General features: G+C 46.7%; 1 non-coding gene and 1 pseudogene across 1 annotated transcript; both read left to right on the top strand.

The window, feature by feature from the left end:
* The first annotated feature begins 1180 nt into the window (after nt 1-1180).
* LOC140580263 (U5 spliceosomal RNA) lies at nt 1181-1292 on the top strand. Its single transcript, XR_011984021.1, has one exon. It is a non-coding gene; the product is annotated as a U5 spliceosomal RNA (small nuclear RNA).
* A 104-nt stretch (nt 1293-1396) lies between these two features.
* LOC140579982 (U2 spliceosomal RNA) lies at nt 1397-1512 on the top strand (annotated as a pseudogene).
* The last annotated feature ends 4565 nt before the right edge of the window (nt 1513-6077 follow it).

The following is a 6077-nucleotide window of genomic DNA, read 5'->3' as shown; positions in this document are numbered from 1 at the left end:
AGTTATATACAGATATACAAAGTAGCGTGCAAAATAGCAACAAGACATTCCAGTATGACCAGGTATGATGTGTTTGTATAGGTATGTTGATATGTGCAAATATGAAAAATAAATAAGCGTGTGTGTTTAATAATTTATTTTAGTGTTTTGTGTACCACGTGTATTTTTAAGTGTTCATGACATTGTTAAGTGTTCATGACATGGACTGCCTGGGGGAAGAAACTGTTCCTGTGTGGTCGTTTTGGTGCTAAGTGCTCTGTAGCGTCGACCAGATGGCAGCAGATTAAAGAGGGAGTGTGCTGGGTGTGAGGGGTCCAGGGTGATTTTCTTAGCCCTTTTGCTCACTCTGGATAAGTATAGATCTTGGAGAGTGGGAAGGGATGTTCCAATGATTCTCTCAGCAGTCCTGACTACCCTCTGCAGTCTTCTAAGGTCAGATTTGGTAGTCGAGCCGAACCAGACAGTTATAGAAGTGCAGAGGACGGATTCAATGATTGCGGTGTAAAACCGTGTCAGCAACTCCTGTGGCAGGTTGAATTTCCTCAGCTGACGAAGGAAGGGAAAGGGTAATAGTTCTGCAGGTAGTTCTATTTGTTTAATGTTATCTTTGAAAGTCTTATTGTACTGTGTTGGCATTGATTTGCATGGTGTGGAAATGTTTCAGCCTTTTAGATTGTGATTATGTGTTTAATGTAAGTAGTACAAGCATAATATTATTCATGTATCTGAGCTGATTTACATTTTGTTTCGGTATGAAATGGTTGTTTTGATACGTCCCCCATGGAGGGGACCACATATTAAATGGATTGTGTGAGTGAGTGATTAATAGACTGAGTGCCCCTGGATGGCCAGCTAATTAGCCACATGTGCTGTGAGGGAGGGGCCCTGTCCGTGCGCGGCCCCCATTCCCCGCCGTTTTTCTTTTTTTTTTTTTTTAAAGGAAGGTGACACGCTGTTTGTGCGGTGGACAGCTGCGCTGAGGTAAGGCATGATGTCATCTTTGCCTTTTGAATTTTCCCTCATGTTTGTTAAAATGATTGCTGTCTTTTGAGAGGACAGGAGGACAGGGAGGAGTCGGGGCCCCGAGGCCGGCGGCTGCGACGCCCCTGGGCATTCTACTCCGAGCGGGGGCGTCACGGAGGCCCGGCTAACGGCGACCCGCTAAGCAGCGGCCCCATATCGACTCGGGTCTCTCTTCATCCCGTATAAATCTTTCACCTTTTACTAACGATTTACGTGGAGAGGGATAGCGATGAGTTTATAGTGATGAGTTTGACAGCACTGCTGCTGTCAAAGGAAGACTGGGCCCGGCTGGTGAGGGGCTGGTGAGGGCTGAGCCGCGCCAGCTCCGTCGGCATCCCGCATGCCGACGCCCGGCGGGGCGCAATTTGTGGGTATCGCTTCTCGGCCTTTTGGCTAAGATCAAGTGTAGTATCTGTTCTTATCAGTTTTTAACACTTTTTGCCATTGGATTGCGTCAGGTTTTTTAGAGGAAGGCACGGCAAACCTAATGCGTGCCCAGTAGATGGCTTGACCGCCGCTGCCACGGGGCGACCCGTGCCTTCCTTTTTAGCCTTTTATCCCTGCTTTTATTTTCGTTTTTATTAGGCTGGGGATCCCGCAGTGGCTGGTGGCTTGTCCGCCGCCCTGCTGGGGGAACTGGTGTTTTTATTTCTTAGCTGCTTTTATAGTTTAGTGTTCCTCGGCTCATCCCAGATTGGCGGACGGCGGCCGGACCACGGCGGACGTCGGGACCACGGCGGCAGGAATGACGTCGGTGGACCTTCCCGGATGTCGACGGCCGGCGGATCTACGAGGAAGCCCTTCAGCGGGCCGTGGCTGGTAGCAGGCGGTGGCCTGCGTAATACCGCCCGGTTCTGCTGGAGGGCCGAAGGGGAGGTGGGCACCTTCCACGACCGCCTGGCCTTCATCCAGGAGGTGGCCTTCGGGGAGCTGGGCCTCCGCATGGAGGACATCTTATGCGTGCAGAGGAATGGCCCCTTCCAGTTCTTCGAAGTCACCCTGTCCACCGACGAGAGCTACAGCAAGGTCCTGGAGCGGAGCAAGGAGAGGGCCCAGCACCCTCTCCTGGGACGATATACCATCGAGCTGCTGTGGTGGCCCGACAAGCGGGTAATAACTGTGCACTGTTTTAACCCGCATGTGACTGCCGAGGCTGTCCGCCTGTTTTTAAACAAATATGTGGACCTTCTTTCTGGCCACAAGGACATTCGGGATGAGCTGGGGATCTGGACTGGCCAATGCCAGTTCCAGGCCCGCCTGCGCCCGGACGCTAATGGGGCGGGCGGTTTTAGCCATCTCCCAGCCTATGTTAACTTGCAGGGCAACAAAGCTTACCTGTTTTATTCTGGACAGCCTCCCTTCTGCCGACAGTGTCACAGCTTCGGACACACTCTGGAGGGATGCGCCAACCTGCGCTGCCGAAACTGCCTGGAGTAGGGGCACATGGCCAGGGACTGCAAGGGCCCCCGTCGCTGTATCCACTGCAACGGCGAGGACCATTTGGCTCATTCCTGCCCTAAGAGGAAAACAACGTACTGTATGCTGACGCTCTGTCAGGTAATGGAGCCATCAGCAAGGAGAGTGGTGGGGGAGCGCAAGCCCCCATGGCAGGGCAGGAACAGCCGGCGGCGGGGGCAGGAAGAGAAGCCCTGGCTGAGGTGGAGGAGGCCCCAGCAACAGCGACAGCAATGCAGGAGGGGTCTCCAGTCCTGGCTCTAGGCATCAGCAGCAGGAGGAGGAAGAGCGGTGCATCCCCCCGGAGGAGGAAGAAGAGCAGAAGGGAGGCGGAACCCGACGCATCCAGCCCTCCGGCTGCCACCTTGCCAGCATTAGCGGCCGGGGACCAAGGCCGAGAGTCCCCCCTCCATGATGTTGGGGGCCCCCCATCTGGTGTGGGACCTGGGACAGTCCCCTGCGCCCCCCCAGGAGTACAGTGGTGTGCAAGACAAGGCCAATGAACAGGAGTACCTGGGGGGGCTGGAACTGGGGGGCCTTTTGGGGTTGACTGAGGAGGGGGGGCAGTAATGCGGTATTGTTTTTAATATTGTCACCTTGAATGTCAGGGGATTGAGGAACGTTTTAAAGCGCACATCTGTTTTTAATCAGCTGGCATCTTCTCCCTTCAGCATTTGTTTTCTGCAGGAAGTCCACCTCCGGGACCAGCGGGACGAGGCTCTCTTTTTACGACAATGGAAGAGGGGTAGATCCTACTGGAGCGCAGTGGTGGACAGTAACGAAGTACAAGTAATTCGTTACCGTACTTAAGTAACTTTTTAGCGTATCTGTACTTTACTTGAGTATCATTGTTTTGTGAGACTTTATACTTTGACTCAACTACATTTCGAAGTGGGAAACCTTACTTTTTACTCCACTACTTTCCTAAAACCTGTCGTTTCTTTTTACGTTCCACAACATACATGCGTAACCAGTGACAGGTCAAAATAAGTACGCGTGCTCCGCAAGTGTACCAATCAGAACACGTCGTGTTTCGTGCAGTTTGCGCGCTTTACTGTCTATGGCTGCTGCCTGCCTGCTTCTTTTCGCTGTCACGTTTATAGCCAACGCAATAATGAAAGAAGCGGCAGACATTGAAATTGAGCACCCATGGCCATATTTAAGCGAATTTTTTGAAGTAGTGGAAAGGAAGAACGAGTCATTCATTTTTAAGTGCCTTCTCTGTCTGCCTCAGAAGCATACGATTTCTTCTTTCAAGAATTCGCCGTCCAATCTAAAGAAACACATAGAGGTAAGTAATTTTCAGTTTGACTGTGAAATTAATTAAAGGCTAATATACCTGTCGTTTTACCCAAACTGGATATAATACGCTCATACGTTGTGTTAATAATAAACGTGGACATTGTAGTGGAAAATTACCACCAAGCATGATGTCCGATGGTTACTAAGGAAATTTCCATAACAACATCAGTTCCATTGTGCAAGGTTAAGCTAGGAAACTGCAGACCGTTAGCAAAGCTCATTAACACCAACACTGCAAAAAATGCTTTTCTTACTTAGTATTTTTGTCTTGATTCCAGTCCAAATCTCTAAAAATTCTTAAATCAAGATGCATTTACTAAAGTAGTAAAAGGCCATAAGATATTATGTCTTGTTTTCTGGGGAAATAAATCAAAATTAAGTGAGTTGTTGCTTAAAAAAAGCAAAATGATCTGCCAATGGGGTAAGAAAAATTATCTTGTTTCTGTTTGAATTAAGGTTATTTTTCTTAGTGGATGCATCTTGATTTAATAATTTTTAGAGATTTGGACTGGAATCAAGACAAAAATACTAAGTAAGAAAAGCATTTTTGGCAGTGAAGGCACTTGGCTAGAAATAGCCTAACATTACCCCCTAAAAATGCCATTTACTTGTCAAGCTCGTTCATAGAATGTGTAGTGTGTCTAAAGAAATTCAATGTAAAATGATGAAAGTGCATTTAGGCTGATGCATTTTTCTGACATTTAGGCTTCTATTTGACTAGGTTTACATGCAAGGTGTGATTGTTTGGTAGCTACTTGAACAGTAGCCTGCGATTGATGTAGGCTAGCTAGTTACTCAGCCTTCTCAGCAGCCTACTTGGTACATGCAAAAAAACATGAAATGTGCACTTCATTTATGAAATTGAGATATATTGCTGTGAAGATATTATGTTCATGATGTGTTTTTCCCCCTTTCTTTCCAGAGAAAGCATTCAAGTCACTTGGAAAGATACAATGCCCTGACAGCCCCTCGAAAAAGAAAAGCTGAAAACCCAGTTCCCTCCACTTCCAGACAACTGAAATTAGGAGAAACGAAAATTGTGAATCAAACAAAGGTAGACAACATAGTCATAAATTTTGTAATTCAGAGTCTGCAACCATTTACTGTGCTAGAACAGCCTGTGTTTAATGCTTTAGTGCAAGAGCTACAGCCTAATTCACGTGTGATGTCCAGAACTACATTGCGCCGGAAAGTAGAAGAGGGTGCCCAAGAAATGAAGAGAAATATTAAACAAGCAATGTCCTCCATTGAATTCATTGCCACAACAACTAGGGTTGCCACCCGTCCTTTAAAATACGGAATCGTCCCGTATTTGAGAATGAAATTGCGCGTCCCGTTTTGAATCAATACGGGACGGGTTTTGTCCCGTATTTTTTTATCATTTTTTTTTTAAAGCAGCGTCTCATGCAAATCATCCCACACGCATTTTATAAGAACATAAGAACATAAGAACATAAGAACATAAGAAATTTACAAACGAGAGGAGGCCATTCGGCCCATCAAGCTCGTTTGGGGAGAACTTAGCTAATAGCTCAGAGTTGTTAAAATCCTATCTAGCTCTGATTTAAAGGAACCCATGGTTTTAGCTTCCACTACAATAGCAGGAAGACTATTCCATACTCTGACTACACGCTGTGTAAAGAAGTGCTTCCTCAAATTTGTTTTAAAATGTTCTCCCGCTAATTTCCACTTATGGCCACGAGTTCTAGTATTTAGACTAATATTGAAATAGTCATTTGGCTGAACGGCATCCAGACCCGTTAGAATCTTATAGACCTGAATCATATCCCCCCTTAGTCTCCTTTGCTCAAGGCTGAACAGATTCAGTTCCGCTAACCTCTCCTCGTAAGACATTCCTCTAAGACCAGGAATCATTCTCGTAGCTCTTCGTTGCACCTTTTCTAAGGCAGCAATGTCCTTCTTGAGGTATGGTGACCAAACCTGCACACAGTATTCTAGGTGGGGTCTTACCAAGGAATTATACAAGTGTAACATCACCTCCCTTGACTTAAACTCCACACATCTAGAGATATAACCCAACATTCTGTTCGCCTTTTTTATTGCTTCCCCACATTGGCGAGAGTGGGACATGGAAGCATCAACATACATACCGAGATCTTTCTCGTAATCAGCTACCTTTATTTCAGTGGAACCCATAAAATATCTGTACTGTATATTTCTGCTCCCTGCATGGATTACCTTACATTTATCTGTGTTAAATTTCATCTGCCAAGTATCAGCCCATTCGCTAATTAAATCCAGATCCCGTTGGAGCCTCTCTGCTGCTAGATTAGTAT

The sequence above is a fragment of the Paramormyrops kingsleyae genome, chromosome 18 (genome assembly GCF_048594095.1).
Source record: "Paramormyrops kingsleyae isolate MSU_618 chromosome 18, PKINGS_0.4, whole genome shotgun sequence".
Classification (NCBI taxonomy): domain Eukaryota; kingdom Metazoa; phylum Chordata; class Actinopteri; order Osteoglossiformes; family Mormyridae; genus Paramormyrops; species Paramormyrops kingsleyae.
Note: the sequence above shows the minus strand (reverse complement) of the source record. Positions and strands in the feature narration are given on the sequence as shown.